This window comes from Pristiophorus japonicus, unplaced genomic scaffold (assembly GCF_044704955.1).
Source record: "Pristiophorus japonicus isolate sPriJap1 unplaced genomic scaffold, sPriJap1.hap1 HAP1_SCAFFOLD_105, whole genome shotgun sequence".
Classification (NCBI taxonomy): domain Eukaryota; kingdom Metazoa; phylum Chordata; class Chondrichthyes; family Pristiophoridae; genus Pristiophorus; species Pristiophorus japonicus.
This window is the reverse complement of record NW_027250702.1, coordinates 596,514-616,272: the sequence shown is the minus strand read 5'-3', so window position 1 is coordinate 616,272 and position 19,759 is coordinate 596,514.

Below are 19,759 nucleotides of genomic sequence, written 5' to 3'. Positions count from 1 at the left end.
GAAATGCACAAAGGATAGTTGAGTAAAAAAAATAAAAATTACATGGTCCCGTTGGTTAAAAAAAAGGATTTAACATGCTCACTTACTTGTTGAAATAAAACATTCAGAGAAGGCACAGCAAAACAACTGAGATGGATTCAAAAGGATTCAAAAAAGATATTATGTTAAATAACACGACCTTGAGGCATCAAACAAATATAGTCCCTCAAATTAGTACAGTCCATAAAAGTAATACAGTCCATCAAACTAATACAGCCCCTCAAACTAATACAGCCTCTCAAACGAATACAGACCATAAAACTAATACAGTCCATCAAACTAATACAGCCCCTCAAACAAATAGAGTCCTTCAAACGAATACAGGCCCTCAAACGAATACAGTCTCTCAAACAAATACAGAACCGCAAATTAATACAGGTCCTCAAACTAATACAGTCTCTCAAAGTAATACAGACCCTCAAACTAATACAGTCTCTCAAACGAATACAGTCTCTCAAACTAGTACAGAAACTCAAACTAATACAGACCCTCAAACTAATACATTCTCTCACAGTAATACAGATCCTCAAACTAATACAGTCCCTAAAACTAATACAGTCCCTGAAAGTAATACAGGCCTTCAAACTAATACAATCTCTTCAACTGATAAAGGGTCTCAAACTAATACAATCCTTCAAACTAATACAGTCCCTCAAACTAATACAGACCCTCAAGCTAATACAGCCCCTCAAACTAATATAGGCCCTCAAACTAATGCAGTCCCTCAAACTTATACATTACCTCAAACTAATATAGACCCTCAAACTAATACAGCCCCTCAAACTAATACAGTCTCTCAATCGAATACAGTCTCTCTAACTAGTACAGAAACTCAAATTAATACAGACCCTCAAACTAATACAGTCTCTCACAGTAATACAGACCCTCAAACTAATACAGACCCTGAAACTAATACAGTCCCTGAAACTAATACAGGCCTTCAAACTAATACAATCTCTTCAACTAATAAAGGGTCTCAAACTAATATCGGCCCTCAAACTAACACAGGCCCTCAAACTAACACAGTCCATCAAACTAATACAGTCCATCAATCTAAAACAGTCCCTCAAACTAATACAGTCCCTCAAACTAATACAGTTCATCAAACTAATACAGCCCCTCAAACTAATACAGTCCATCTAACTAACACAGTCCATCAATCTAATGCAGACTCTCAAAATAATACAGTCCATCAAACTAATACAGCCCCTCAAACTAATACAGTCCCTCAAACTTGTACATTCCCTCAAACTAATACAGACCCTCAAATTAATACAGGCCCTCAAACTAATACAGTCTCTCAAAGTAATACAGACTCTCAAACTAATACAGTCTCTCACAGTAATAAAGACCCAAAAACGAATACAGACCCTCAAACTAATACAGTCCCTGAAACTAATAGAGGCCTTCAAACTAATACAATCTCTTCAACTAATAAAGTGTCTCAAACTAATACAGTCCTTCAAACTAATACAGTCTCTCAAACGAATACAGTCTCTCAAACTAGTACAGAAACTCAAACTAATACAGACCCTCAAACTAATACATTCTCTCACAGTAATACAGATCCTCAAACTAATACAGTCCCTCAAACTAATACAGTCCCTGAAAGTAATACAGGCCTTCAAACTAATACAATCTCTTCAACTGATAAAGGGTCTCAAACTAATACAATCCTTCAAACTAATACAGTCCCTCAAACTAATACAGACCCTCAAGCTAATACAGCCCCTCAAACTAATATAGGCCCTCAAACTAATACAGTCCCTCAAACTTATACATTACCTCAAACTAATATAGACCCTCAAACTAATACAGCCCCTCAAACTAATACAGTCTCTCAATCGAATACAGTCTCTCTAACTAGTACAGAAACTCAAATTAATACAGACCCTCAAACTAATACAGTCTCTCACAGTAATACAGACCCTCAAACTAATACAGACCCTGAAACTAATACAATCCCTGAAACTAATACAGGCCTTCAAACTAATACAATCTCTTCAACTAATAAAGGGTCTCAAACTAATATCGGCCCTCAAACTAACACAGGCCCTCAAACTAACACAGTCCATCAAACTAATACAGTCCATCAATCTAAAACAGTCCCTCAAACTAATACAGTCCCTCAAACTAATACAGTTCATTAAACTAATACAGCCCCTCAAACTAATACAGTCCATCTAACTAACACAGTCCATCAATCTAATGCAGACTCTCAAAATAATACAGTCCATCAAACTAATACAGCCCCTCAAACTAATACAGTCCCTCAAACTTGTACATTCCCTCAAACTAATACAAACCCTCAAATTAATACAGGCCCTCAAACTAATACAGTCTCTCAAAGTAATACAGACTCTCAAACTAATACAGTCTCTCACAGTAATAAAGACCCAAAAACGAATACAGACCCTCAAACTAATACAGTCCCTGAAACTAATAGAGGCCTTCAAACTAATACAATCTCTTCAACTAATAAAGTGTCTCAAACTAATACAGTCCTTCAAACTAATACAGTCCCTCAAACTAATACAGGCCCTCAAACTAATACAGGCCCTCAAACTAACACCGCCCATCAAACTAATACAGACCATCAAACTAAAAGAGCCCCTCAACTAATGTAGTTCATCAAACTAATACAGTCCATCAAACTAATACAGCCCCTCAAACTAATACAGGCCCTAAAACTGATAATGTCCACCAAACTAATCCAGTCCATCAAACTAATACATCATTCAAACTAATACATTCCATCAAATTAATACAGTCCATCTCACGAATACATACCTTCAAACTAATACAGTCCCTCAAACTAACACAGTCCATCAAACTAATCCAGTCCATGAAACTAATACAGTCTCTCAAACTAATACAGGCCTTCAAACGAATACAGTCCACCAAACTAATACAGCCCCTCAAACTAATACCGCCCCTCACACTAATACAGTCCATCAAATTAATACAGTCCATCAAACTAATACAGCCCCTCAAACTAATACAATCCCTCAAACTAATACAGTCCATCAAAGTAATACAGTCCATCAAACTCATACACACTCTCAAACAAATACAGCCCCTCAATCTAATACAGACCTTCAAATTAATACAGTCCCTCAAACTTATACATTCCCTCAAACTAATGTAGACCCTCAAACTAATACAGCCCCTCAAACTAATACAGGCCCTCAAATTAATACAGGCCCTCAAACTAACACAGTCCATCAAACTAATACAGACCATCAAACTAAAAGATCCCCTCAAATTAATTAAGTCCATCAAACTAATACAGTGCATCAAACTAATAGAGCCCCTCAAAGTAATACAGGCCCTCAAACTAATACAGTCCCTCAAACTAATACTGTCCATCTCACTAATACAGTTCCTCAAACTAATACAGTCCCTCAAACTAATACAGACCCTTAAACTAATACTGTCCATCTCACTAATACAGTCCATCAAACTAATACAGTCCCTCAAACAAATACAGTCCCTCAAACTAATACTGTCCATCTCACTGATACAGTCCCTCAAACTAATACAGTCCCTCAAAGTAATACAGTTCATCTCACTAATACAGAACATCTAACAAAAACAATCCTTCAAACTAATACAGTCCATCAAAATAATACAGTCCCTCAAACTAATACAGTCCCTCAAACTAATACAGTCCATCTCACTAATACAGTCCATCAAACTAATACAGTCCCTCAAACTAATACAGTCCCTCAAACTAATACTGTCCATCAAACTAATACAGTCCCTCAAACTAATACAGTCCCTCAAACTAATACAGTCCATCTCACTAATACAGTCCATCAAACTAATACAGTCCCTCAAACTAATACAGTCCCTCAAACTAATACTGTCCATCAAACTAATACAGTCCCTCATACTAATACAGTCCCTCAAACTAATACAGTCCATCTCACTAATACAGTCCATCAAACTAATACAGTCCCTCAAACTAATACTGTCCATCAAACTAATACTGTCCATCAAACTAATACAGACCTTCAAACTAATACAGGGCCTCAAACTAATACAGTCCCTCAAACTAATACAGTCCCTCAAACTAATACAGTCCATCTCACTAATGCAGTCCATCAAACTAATACTGTCCATCTCACCAATATAGTCCATCAAACTAATACAGTCTCTCAAACGAAAACAGTCTCTCAAACTAATACATAAACTCAAACTAATTCAGACCCTCAAACTAATACTGTCTCTCAAAGTAATACAGACCCCCAAACTAATACAGTCTCACAAACTTATACAGTCTCTCAAACGAATACAGTCCATCAAACTAATACAGACTCTAAAACTAATACAGTCTCTCAAACTAATACAAAACCCCAAACTAATACAGAGCCTCAAACTAATACAGTCCATCAAACAAATACAGTCCCTCAAACTAATACAGTCCATCAAACTAATACAGACCCTCAAACTAATACAGTCCATCAAACTAATACAGTCCCTCAAACTAATACAGTCCATCGAACTAATACAGACCCTAAAACTAATACAGTCTCTCAAACTAATACAGAACTCCAAACTGATACGGTCTCTCAAACGAATAAAGTCCATTAAACTAACACAGAGCCTAAAACTAATAGAGACCCTCAAATTAACACAGACCCTAAAACTAATATAGTCCATCAAACAAATACAATCCTTCAAACTAATACAATCCTTCAAACTAATGTAGTCCATCAAACTAATACAGTCCATCTCACTAATACAGTCCATCAATCTAATACAGCCCCTCAAACTAATACAGTCCCTCAAACTTGTACATTCCCTCAAACTAATACAGACCCTCAAATTAATACAGGCCCTCAAACTAATACAGTCTCTCAAAGTAATACAGACTCTCAAACTAATACAGTCTCTCACAGTAATAAAGACCCAAAAACGAATACAGACCCTCAAACTAATACAGTCCCTGAAACTAATAGAGGCCTTCAAACTAATACAATCTCTTCAACTAATAAAGTGTCTCAAACTAATACAGTCCTTCAAACTAATACAGTCTCTCAAACGAATACAGTCTCTCAAACTAGTACAGAAACTCAAACTAATACAGACCCTCAAACTAATACATTCTCTCACAGTAATACAGATCCTCAAACTAATACAGTCCCTCAAACTAATACAGTCCCTGAAAGTAATACAGGCCTTCAAACTAATACAATCTCTTCAACTGATAAAGGGTCTCAAACTAATACAATCCTTCAAACTAATACAGTCCCTCAAACTAATACAGACCCTCAAGCTAATACAGCCCCTCAAACTAATATAGGCCCTCAAACTAATACAGTCCCTCAAACTTATACATTACCTCAAACTAATATAGACCCTCAAACTAATACAGCCCCTCAAACTAATACAGTCTCTCAATCGAATACAGTCTCTCTAACTAGTACAGAAACTCAAATTAATACAGACCCTCAAACTAATACAGTCTCTCACAGTAATACAGACCCTCAAACTAATACAGACCCTGAAACTAATACAGTCCCTGAAACTAATACAGGCCTTCAAACTAATACAATCTCTTCAACTAATAAAGGGTCTCAAACTAATATCGGCCCTCAAACTAACACAGGCCCTCAAACTAACACAGTCCATCAAACTAATACAGTCCATCAATCTAAAACAGTCCCTCAAACTAATACAGTCCCTCAAACTAATACAGTTCATTAAACTAATACAGCCCCTCAAACTAATACAGTCCATCTAACTAACACAGTCCATCAATCTAATGCAGACTCTCAAAATAATACAGTCCATCAAACTAATACAGCCCCTCAAACTAATACAGTCCCTCAAACTTGTACATTCCCTCAAACTAATACAAACCCTCAAATTAATACAGGCCCTCAAACTAATACAGTCTCTCAAAGTAATACAGACTCTCAAACTAATACAGTCTCTCACAGTAATAAAGACCCAAAAACGAATACAGACCCTCAAACTAATACAGTCCCTGAAACTAATAGAGGCCTTCAAACTAATACAATCTCTTCAACTAATAAAGTGTCTCAAACTAATACAGTCCTTCAAACTAATACAGTCCCTCAAACTAATACAGGCCCTCAAACTAATACAGGCCCTCAAACTAACACCGCCCATCAAACTAATACAGACCATCAAACTAAAAGAGCCCCTCAACTAATGTAGTTCATCAAACTAATACAGTCCATCAAACTAATACAGCCCCTCAAACTAATACAGGCCCTAAAACTGATAATGTCCACCAAACTAATCCAGTCCATCAAACTAATACATCATTCAAACTAATACATTCCATCAAATTAATACAGTCCATCTCACGAATACATACCTTCAAACTAATACAGTCCCTCAAACTAACACAGTCCATCAAACTAATCCAGTCCATGAAACTAATACAGTCTCTCAAACTAATACAGGCCTTCAAACGAATACAGTCCACCAAACTAATACAGCCCCTCAAACTAATACCGCCCCTCACACTAATACAGTCCATCAAATTAATACAGTCCATCAAACTAATACAGCCCCTCAAACTAATACAATCCCTCAAACTAATACAGTCCATCAAAGTAATACAGTCCATCAAACTCATACACACTCTCAAACAAATACAGCCCCTCAATCTAATACAGACCTTCAAATTAATACAGTCCCTCAAACTTATACATTCCCTCAAACTAATGTAGACCCTCAAACTAATACAGCCCCTCAAACTAATACAGGCCCTCAAATTAATACAGGCCCTCAAACTAACACAGTCCATCAAACTAATACAGACCATCAAACTAAAAGATCCCCTCAAATTAATTAAGTCCATCAAACCAATTCAGTGCATCAAACTAATAGAGCCCCTCAAAGTAATACAGGCCCTCAAACTAATACAGTCCCTCAAACTAATACTGTCCATCTCACTAATACAGTTCCTCAAACTAATACAGTCCCTCAAACTAATACAGACCCTTAAACTAATACTGTCCATCTCACTAATACAGTCCATCAAACTAATACAGTCCCTCAAACAAATACAGTCCCTCAAACTAATACTGTCCATCTCACTGATACAGTCCCTCAAACTAATACAGTCCCTCAAAGTAATACAGTTCATCTCACTAATACAGAACATCTAACAAAAACAATCCTTCAAACTAATACAGTCCATCAAAATAATACAGTCCCTCAAACTAATACAGTCCCTCAAACTAATACAGTCCATCTCACTAATACAGTCCATCAAACTAATACAGTCCCTCAAACTAATACAGTCCCTCAAACTAATACTGTCCATCAAACTAATACAGTCCCTCAAACTAATACAGTCCCTCAAACTAATACAGTCCATCTCACTAATACAGTCCATCAAACTAATACAGTCCCTCAAACTAATACAGTCCCTCAAACTAATACTGTCCATCAAACTAATACAGTCCCTCATACTAATACAGTCCCTCAAACTAATACAGTCCATCTCACTAATACAGTCCATCAAACTAATACAGTCCCTCAAACTAATACTGTCCATCAAACTAATACTGTCCATCAAACTAATACAGACCTTCAAACTAATACAGGGCCTCAAACTAATACAGTCCCTCAAACTAATACAGTCCCTCAAACTAATACAGTCCATCTCACTAATGCAGTCCATCAAACTAATACTGTCCATCTCACCAATATAGTCCATCAAACTAATACAGTCTCTCAAACGAAAACAGTCTCTCAAACTAATACATAAACTCAAACTAATTCAGACCCTCAAACTAATACTGTCTCTCAAAGTAATACAGACCCCCAAACTAATACAGTCTCACAAACGTATACAGTCTCTCAAACGAATACAGTCCATCAAACTAATACAGACTCTAAAACTAATACAGTCTCTCAAACTAATACAAAACCCCAAACTAATACAGAGCCTCAAACTAATACAGTCCATCAAACAAATACAGTCCCTCAAACTAATACAGTCCATCAAACTAATACAGACCCTCAAACTAATACAGTCCATCAAACTAATACAGTCCCTCAAACTAATACAGTCCATCGAACTAATACAGACCCTAAAACTAATACAGTCTCTCAAACTAATACAGAACTCCAAACTGATACGGTCTCTCAAACGAATAAAGTCCATTAAACTAACACAGAGCCTAAAACTAATAGAGACCCTCAAATTAACACAGACCCTAAAACTAATATAGTCCATCAAACAAATACAATCCTTCAAACTAATACAATCCTTCAAACTAATGTAGTCCATCAAACTAATACAGTCCATCTCACTAATACAGTCCATCAATCTAATACAGTCCATCAAACTAATACAATCCTTCAAACTAATACAGTCCATCAAACAAATACAGTCCATCAAACTAATACACTCCATCAAACTAATAAGGTCCATCTCACTAATACAGTCCATCAAACTAACACAGTCCAACACACTAATAGAGTCCATCAAACTAATACAGTCCATCAAACTAATACAGTCCATCAAACTAATACAGACCTTCAAACTGATACAAGGCCTCAAACTAATACAGACCCTCAAACTAATGCAGTCTCGAAAACGAATACAGTCCCTCAAACTAATAAAGGATCTCAAACTAATACAGTCGCTCAAACTAATAAATGCTTCAAACTGATAAATTCACCCAAACAAACACAGACCCGCAAACTGATACAGTCCATCAAACTAATACAGTCCATCAACTAATACAGACCCTAAATTAATACAGTCCATCAAACTAATATAGTCCATCAAACTAATACAGTCCCTCAAACGAATACAGTCCCTCAAACTAATACAGTCCCTCAAACTAATACAGTCCCTCAAACTAATACTGTCCCTTAAACTAATATACAGTCCATCAAACTAATACAATCCTTCAAACTAATACAGTCCCTCAAACTAATACAGTCCCTCAAGCTAATACTGTCTATCTCACTAATACAGTCCATCAAACTAATACAGTCCCTCAAATTAATACAGTCCCTCAAACTAATACTGTCTATCTCACTAATACAGTCCATCAAACTAATACAGTCCCTCAAACTAATACAGTCCCTCAAGCTAATACAGTCCCTCAAACTAATACTGTCCCTTAAACTAATACTGTCCATCTCACTAATACAGTCCATCAAACGAATACAATCCTTCAAACTAATACAGTTCCTCAAACTAATACATTCCCTCAAACTAATACTGTCTATCTCACTAATACAGTCCATCAAACTAATACAGTCCCTCAAACTAATACAGTCCCTCAAACTAATACTGTCCATCTCACTAATACAGTCCATCAAACTAATACAGTCCCTCAAACTAATACAGTCCATCTCACAAATACAGAACATCTAACTAAAACAATCCTTCAAACTAATACAGTACATCAAAATAATACAGTCCTTCAAACTAATACAGTCCCTCAAACTGATACTGTCCATCTCACTAATACAGTCCATCAAACTAATACAGTCCCTCAAACTAATACAGTCCCTCAAACTAATACTGTCCATCTCACTAATACAGTCCATCAAACTAATACAGTCCCTCAAACTAATACAGTCCATCTCACTAATACAGTCCATCAAACTAATACTGTCCATCTCACTAATATAGTCCATCAAACTTATACAGTCTCTCAAACAAATACAGTCTCTCAAACTAAAACATACACTCAAACTAATTCAGACCATCAAACTAATACTGTCTCTCAAAGTAATACAGACCCTCAAACTAATACAGTCTCACATACTAATACAGTCTCTCAAACTAATACAGTCCATCAAACTAATACAGTCCCTCAAACTAATACAGTCCATCGAACTAATACAGACACGCAAACTAATACAGTCCATCAAACTAATACAGACTCTAAAACTTATACAGTCCATCAAACTAATACAGCCCCTCAAACTAATATAGTCCCTCAAACTAATACAGTCCATCAAAATAATACAGTCCATCAAACTCATACAGACCCTCAAACTAATACAGCCCCTCAATCTAATACAGGCCTTCAAACTAATACAGACCCTCAAACTTATACATTCCCTCAAACTAATATCGACCCTCAAACTAATACAGCCCCTCAAACTAATACAGGCCCTCAAATTAATGCAGGCCCTCAAACTAACATAGTCCATCAAACTAATACAGACCATCAAACTAAAATAGCCCCTCAAATTAATAAATTCCATCAAACTAATACAGTGCATCAAACTAATAGAGCCCCTCAAAGTAATACAGGACCTAAAACTAATACAGTCCATCAAACAAATCCAGTCCATCAAACAATACAGTCCCTCAAACTAACATAGTCCATCAAACTAATCCAGTCCATCAAACTAACAGAGCCCCTCAAACTAATACAGTCCCTCACACTAATACAGTCCATCAAACTAATACAGACCCTCAAACGAATACAGTCCCTCAAACTAACACAGTCCATCAAACTAATCCAGTCCATCAAACTAATACAGCCCCTCAAACTAATACAGGCCTTCAAACTAATACAGTCCATCTCACTAATACATACATTCAAACTAATACAGTCCCTCAAACTAATACAGGCCCTCAAACTAATACAGGCCCTCAAACTAATACAGTCCATCTCACTAATACATACGTTCGAACTAATACAGTCCCTCAAACTAATACAGTCCCTCAAACTAATACAGTCCATCAAACTAATACAGTCTCTCAAACTAATACAGGCCTTCAAACTAATATAGTCCACCAAACTAATACAGTCCCTCAAACTAATAATTAAATCAAACTAATACAGTCCCTCAAACTAATACAGTTCATCAAACTAATACAATCCCTTCAACTAATAAAGGGTCTCAAAATAATACAGTCTTTCAAACTAATGAAGTCGCCAAACTAATGCAGACACTGACACTAACACAGTCCATCGAACTAATACAGACCCGCAAACTAATACAGTCCATCAAACTAATACAGACTCTAAAACTAATACAGTCTCTCAAACTGATACAAAACCCCAAACTAATACAGCCTCCCAAACGAATACAGTCCACTAAACTAAATCAGAGCCTAAAACTAATAGAGACCCTCAAATTAACACAGACCCTAAAACTAATATAGTCCATCAAACTAATACAATCCTTCAAACTAACACAGTCCCGCAAAATAATACAGTCCCTCAAACTAATACAGTCCATCTCACAAATACAGTCCATCAAACTAATACAGTCCCTCAAACAAATACAGTCCCTCAAACTAATACAGTCCCTCAAACTAATACAGTCCCTCAAACTAATACAGTCCCTTAAACTAATACAGTCCATCTCACTAATACAGTCCATCAAACTAATACAATCCTTCAAACTAATACAGTCCCTCAAACTAATACAGTCCCTCAACCTAATACTGTCCATCTCACTAATACAGTCCATCAAACTAATACAGTCCCTCAAACTAATACAGTCCCTCAAACTAATACTGTCCATCTCACTAATACATTCCATCAAACTAATACAGTCCCTCAAACGAATACAGTCCCTCAAAGTAATACTGTCCATCTCACTAATACAGTCCCGCAAACTAATACAGTCCCTCAAACTAATACAGTCCATCTCACTAATACAGAACATCTAACTAAAACAATCCTTCAAACTAATACAGTCCATCAAAATAATACAGTCCCTCAAACTAATACAGTCCCTCAAACTAATACTGTCCATCTCACTAATACAGTCCATCAAACTAATACAGTCCATCTCACTAATACAGTCCATCAATCTAATACAGTCCATCAAACTAATACAATCCTTCAAACTAATACAGTCCATCAAACAAATACAGTCCATCAAACTAATACACTCCATCAAACTAATACAGTCCATCTCACTAATACAGTCCATCAATCTAATACAGTCCATCAAACTAATACAATCCTTCAAACTAATACAGTCCATCAAACTAATACAGACCTTCAAACTGAAATAAGGCCTCAAACTAATACAGACCCTCAAACTAATGCAGTCTCGAAAACGAATACAGTCCCTCAAACTAATAAAGGATCTCAAACTAATACAGTCCCTCAAACTAATAATGGCTTCAAACTGATAAATTCACCCAAACTAACACAGACCCGCAAACTAATACAGTCCATCAAACTAATACTGTCCATCAACTAATACAGACCCTAAATTAATACAGTCCATCAAATTAATATCGTCCATCAAACTAATACAGTCCCTCAAACTAATACTGTCTATCTCACCAATACAGTCCATCAAACTAATACAGTCCCTCAAACTAATACAGTCCCTCAAACTAATAATGTCTATCTCACTAATACAGTCCATCAAACTAATACAGTCCCTCAAACTAATACAGTCCCTCAAGCTAATACAGTCCCTCAAACTAATACTGTCCCTTAAACTAATACTGTCCATCTCACTAATACAGTCCATCAAACTAATACAATCCTTCAAACTAATACAGTTCCTCAAACTAATATATTCCCTCAAACTAATACTGTCTATCTCACTAATACAGTACATCAAACTAATACAGTCCCTCAAACTAATACAGTCCCTCAAACTAATACTATCCATCTCACTAATACAGTCCATCAAACTAATACAGTCCCTCAAACTAATACAGTCCATCTCACTAATACAGAACATCTAACTAAAACAATCCTTCAAACTAATACAGTACATCAAAATAATACAGTCCCTCAAACTAATACAGTCCCTCAAACTAATACTGTCCATCTCACTAATACAGTCCATCAAACTAATACAGTCCCTCAAACTAATACAGTCCCTCAAACTAATACTGTCCATCTCACTAATACAGTCCATCAAACTAATACAGTCCCTCAAACGAATACAGTCTCTCAAACTAATACATAAACTCAAACTAAGTCAGACCATCAAACTAATACTGTCTCTCAAAGTAATACAGACCCTCAAACTAATACAGTCTCACAAACTAATACAGTCTCTCAAACTAATACAGTCCATCAAACTAATACAGTCCCTCAAACTAATACAGTCCATCGAACTAATACAGACACGCAAACTAATACAGTCCATCAAACTAATACAGACTCTAAAACTAATACTGTCCATCAAACTAATACAGCCCCTCAAACTAATATAGTCCCTCAAACTAATACAGTCCATCAAAGTAATACAGTCCATCAAACTCATACAGACCCTCAAACTAATACAGCCCCTCAATCTAATACAGGCCTTCAAACTAATACAGTCCCTCAAACTTATACATTCCCTCAAACTAATATCGACCCTCAAACTAATACAGCCCCTCAAACTAATACAGGCCCTCAAATTAATGCAGGCCCTCAAACTAACACAGTCCATCAAACTAATACAGACCATCAAACTAAAAGAGCCCCTCAAATTAATAAAGTCCATCAAACTAATACAGTGCATCAAACTAATAGAGCCCCTCAAAGTAATACAGGACCTAAAACTAATACAGTCCATCAAACTAATCCAGTCCATCAAACTAATCCAGTCCATCAAACTAATACAGACCCTCAAACGAAAACAGTCCCTCAAACTAACACAGTCCATCAAACTAATCCAGTCCATCAAACTAATACAGCCCCTCAAACTAATACAGGCCTTCAAACTAATACAGTCCATCTCACTAATACATACATTCAAACTAATACAGTCCCTCAAACTAATACAGGCCCTCAAACTAATACAGGTCCTGAAACTAATACAGTCCATCTCACTAATACATACATTCAAACTAATACAGTCCCTCAAACTAATAGAGTCCCTCAAACTAATACAGTCCTTCAAACTAATACAGTCTCTCAAACTAATACAGGCCTTCAAACTAATATAGTCCAGCAAACTAATACAGTCCCTCAAACTAATAATTAAATCAAACTAATACAGTCCCTCAAACTAATACAGTTCATCAAACTAATACAATCCCTTCAACTAATAAAGGGTCTCAAAATAATACAGTCCTTCAAACTAATGAAGTCGCCAAACTAATGCAGACACTGACACCAATACAGTCCATCGAACTAATACAGACCCGCAAACTAATACAGTCCATCAAACTAATACAGACTCTAAAACTAATACAGTCTCTCAAACTGATACAAAACCCCAAACTAATACAGCCTCCCAAACGAATACAGTCCACTAAACTAAATCAGAGCCTAAAACTAATAGAGACCCTCAAATTAACACAGACCCTAAAACTAATATAGTCCATCAAACTAATACAATCCTTCAAACTAATACAGTCCCGCAAGCTAATACAGTCCCTCAAACTAATAAAGTCCCTCAAACGAATACAGTCCCTCAAACGAATACAGTCCCTCAAACTAATACAGTCCCTCAAACTAATACAGTCCCTTAAACGAATACAGTCCATCTCACTAATACAGTCCATCAAACTAATACAATCCTTCAAACTAATACAGTCCCTCAAACTAATACAGTCCCTCAACCTAATACTGTCTATCTCACTAATACAGTCCATCAAACTAATACAGTCCCTCAAACTAATACAGTCCCTCAAACTAATACTGTCCATCTCACTAATACTGTCCATCTCACTGATACAGTCCTGCAAACTAATACAGTCCCTCAAACTAATACAGTCCATCTCACTAATACAGAACATCTAACTAAAACAATCCTTCAAACTAATACAGTCCATCAAAATAATACAGTCCCTCAAACTAATACAGTCCCTCAAACTAATACTGTCCATCTCACTAATACAGTCCATCAAACTAATACAGTCCCTCAAACTAATACAGTCCATCTCACTAATACAGTCCATCAAACTAATACTGTCCATCAAACTAATACTGTCCATCAAACTAATACAGACCTTCAAACTAATACAGGGCCTCAAACTAATACAGTCCCTCAAACTAATACAGTCCCTCAAACTAATACAGTCCATCTCACTAATACAGTCCATCAAACTAATATTGTCCATCTCACTAATATAGTCCATCAAACTAATACAGTCTCTCAAACTAATACATAAACTCAAACTAATTCAGACCCTCAAACTAATACTGTCTCTCAAAGTAATACAGACCCCCAAACTAATACAGTCTCACAAACTTATACAGTCTCTCAAACTAATACAGTCCATCAAACTAATACAGTCCCTCAAACTAATACAGCCCATCGAACTAATACAGACCCGCAAACTAATACAGTCCATCAAACTAATACAGACTCTAAAACTAATACAGACTCTCAAACTAATACAAACCCCCAAACTAATACAATGCCTCAAACTAATACAGTCCATCAAACTAATACCGTCCCTCAAACTAATACAGTCCATCAAACTAATACAGACCCTCAAACTAATACAGTCATTCGAACTAATGCAGACCCTAAAACTAATACAGTCTCTCAAACTAATACAGAACCCCAAACTAATACAGTCTCTCAAATGAATAAAGTCCATTGAACTAACACAGAGCCTAAAACTAATAGAGACCCTCAAATTAACACAGACCCTAAAACAAATATAGTCCATCAAACAAAAACAATCCTTCAAACTAATACAATCCTTCAAACTAATGTAGTCCATCAAACTAATACAGTCCATCTCACTAATACAGTCCATCAAACTAATACAGTACATCAAACTAATACAAATCCTTCAAACTAATACAGTCCATCAAACTAATACAGTCCATCAAACTAATACACTCCATCAAACTAATACAGTCCATTTCACTAATACAGTCCACCAAACTAATACAGTCCAACTCACTAATACAGTCCATCAAACTAATACAGTCCATCAAACTAATACAGTCCATCAAACTAATACAGACCTTCAAACTGATACAAGGCCTCGAACTAATACAGACCCTCAAACTAATGCAGTCTCTCAAACGAATACAGTCCCTCAAACTAATAAAGGATCTCAAACTAATACAGTCCCTCAAACTAATAAAGGCTCTCAAACTGATAAATTCCCCAAAAATAATACAGACCCGCAAACTAATACAGTCCATCAAACTAATACAGACACTGAAACTAATACAGCCCCTCAAACTAATACAGTCCATCAAAATAATACAGCCCATCAACTAATACAGACCCTAAATTAATACAGTCCATCAAACTAATATAGTCCATCAAACGAATACAGTCCCTCAAACGAATACAGTCCCTCAAACTAATACATCAACTCAAACTAATACTGTCCCTTAAACTAATAAAGTCCATCTCACTAATACAGTCCATCAAACTAATACAATCCTTCAAACTAATACAGTCCTTCAAACTAATACTGTCTATCTCACTAATACAGTCCATCAAACTAATACACTCCCTCAAACTAATACAGTCCCTCAAACTAATACTGGCCATCTCACTAATACAGTCCATCAAACTAATACAGTCCCTCAAACTAATACAGTCCATCTCACTAATACAGAACATCTAACTAAAACAATCATTCAAACTAATACAGTCCATCAAAATAATACAGTCCCTCAAACTAATACTGTCTATCTCACTAATACAGTCCTTCAAATTAATACACTCCCTCAAACTAATACAGTCCCTCAAACTAATACTGTCCATCTCACTAATACAGTCCATCAAACTAATACAGTCCCTCAAACTAATACAGTCCCTCAAACTAATACAGTCCATCTCACAAATACAGTCCATCAAACTAATACTGTCCATCTCACTAATATAGTCCATCAAACTAATACAGTCTCTCAAACGAATACAGTCTCTCAAACTAATACATCAACTCAAACTAATTCAGACCATCAAATTAATACTGTCTCTTAAAGTAATACAGACCCTCAAACTAATACAGTCTCACAAACTAATACAGTCTCTCAAACTAACACAGTCCATCAAACTAACACAGTCCCTCAAACTAATACAGTCCATCGAACTAATACAGACCCGCAAACTAATACAGTCCATCAAACTAATACAGACCATCAAACTAATACAGTCCCTCAAACTAATACAGTCCATCTCACTAATACAGAACATCTAACTAAAACAATCCTTCAAACTAATACAGTCCATCAAAATAATACAGTCCCTCAAACTAATACAGTCCCTCAAACTAAGTGCAGCGAAGGTTCACCAGACTGATTCCCGGGATGGCGGGACCGACCTATCAAGAAAGACTGGATCAACTGGGCTTGTATTCACTGGAGTTCAGAAGAATGAGAGGGGACCTCATAGAAACGTTTAAAATTCTGACGGGGTTAGACAGGTTAGATGCAGGAAGAATGTTCCCAATGTTGGGGAAGTCCAGAACCAGAGGTCACAGTCTAAGGATAAGGGGTAAGCCATTTAGGACCGAGATGAGGAGAAACTTCTTCACCCAGTGAGTGGTGAACCTGTGGAATTCTCTGCCACAGAAAGTTGTTGAGGCCAATTCACTAAATATATTCAAAAAGGAGTTAGGTGAGGTCCTTACTACTAGGGGGATCAAGGGGTATGGCGAGAAAGCAGGAATGGGGTACTGAATTTGAATGTTCCGCCATGAACTCATTGAATGGCGGTGCAGGCTAGAAGGGCCGAATGGCCGACTCCTGCACCTATTTTCTATGTTTCTATGTCGACTCTAAAACTAATAAAGTCTCTCAAACTAATAAAAAACCCCAAACTAATACAGAGCCTCAAACTAATACAGTCCATCAAACTAATACAGTCCCTCAAACTAATACAGTCCATCAAACTAATACAGACCCTCAAACTAATACAGTCCATCAAACTAATACAGTCTCTCAAACTAATACAGAACCCCAAACTAATACAGTCTCTCAAACGAATACAGTCCATTAAACTAACACAGACCCTAAACCTAATATAGTCCATCAAACAAATACAATCCTTCAAACTAATAAAATCCTTCAAACTAATGTAGTCCATCAAACTAAAAGAGCCCCTCAAACTAATACAGTCCATCTCACTAATACAGTCCATCAAACTAATACAGTCCATCAAACGAATAAAATCCTTCAAACTAATACAGTCCATCAAACTAAAATAGTCCATCAAACTAATACAGATCTTCAAACTAATACAGGGCCTCAAACTAATACAGACCCTCAAACTAATGCAGTCTCTCAAACGAATACAGTCTCTCAAACTAATACAGAAACTCAAACTAATACAGACCCTCAAAATAATACTGTCTCTCAAAGTAACACAGACCCTCAAACTAATACAGTCTCTCAAACGAATACAGTCTCTCAAACTAATATAGAAACTCAAACTAATACAGTCCCTCAAACTAATACTGTCTCTCAAAGTAATACAGTCCCTCAAACTAATACAGACCCTCAAACTAATAGTCCCTGAAACTAAAACAGGCCTTCAAACTAATACAGTCCCTCAAACTAATAAAGGATCTCAAACTAATAAAATCCCTCAAACTAATAAAGGCTCTCAAACTGATAAATTCCCAAAACTAATACAGACCCGCAAACTAATACAGTCCATCAAACTAATACAGACACTGAAACTAATACAGACACTGAAACTAATACAGCCCCTCAAACTAATATAGCCCATCAAACTAATACAGTCCATCAACTAATACAGACCCTAAATTAATACAGTCCATCAAACTAATATAGTCCATCGAACTAATACAGCCACTCAAACTAATACACTCCCTCAAACTAAATCACTCCATTAAATTAATACAGTGCGTCAAACTAATACAGTCCCTCAACCTAATACAATCCCTCAAACTAATACAGACCCACAAACTAATACAGATCCTCAAACTAATACAGACCCTCAAACTAATACAGACCCTCAAACTAATACAGTCTCTCAAAGTAATGCGGGCGCTCAAACTAATACAGTCTCTCAAAGTAATACAGACCCTCAAATTAATACAGTCCCTCAAACTAATACAATCCCTCAAACTAATACAGACCCACAAAATAATACAGGTCCTCAAACTAATACAGACCCTCAAACTAATACGGTCTCTCAAACTAATACAGAACGGCAAACTAATAGAGACCCTGAAAATAATACAGTCTATCAAAGTAATACAGACACTCAAACTAATACACTCTCTCAAAGTAATACAGACCCTCAAACTAATACAGTCTCTCAAACGAATACAGTCCATTAAACTAACACAGAGCCTAAAACTAATACAGACCCTCAAATTAACACAGACACTAAAACTAATACTGTCCATCAAAGTACTACAGCCCCTCAAACTAATACATGCCATCAAACTATTACAGTCCATCAAACTAATACAGACCTTCAAACTAATAGAGACCCTCAAACTAATACAGATCCTCAAACTAATACAGTCTCTCACAGTAATACAGATCCTCAAACTAATACAGACCCTCAAACTAATACAGTACCTCAAACTAATAAAGGTTCTCAAACTAATACAGTCCCTCAAAATAATACAGCCCCTCAAACTGATATTGTCACTCAAACTAATACAGTCCCTCAAACTAAATCACTCCAATAAATTAAAACAGTCCATCAAACTAATACAATCCCTCAAACTAATACACACCCACAAAATAATACAGGTCCTCAAACTAATACAGTCCCACAAACTAATACAAAACCCCAAACTAATACAGACCCTCAAACTAATACAGTCTCTCAAAGTAATACAGACCCTCAAAATAATACAGTCTCTCAAACGAATACAGTC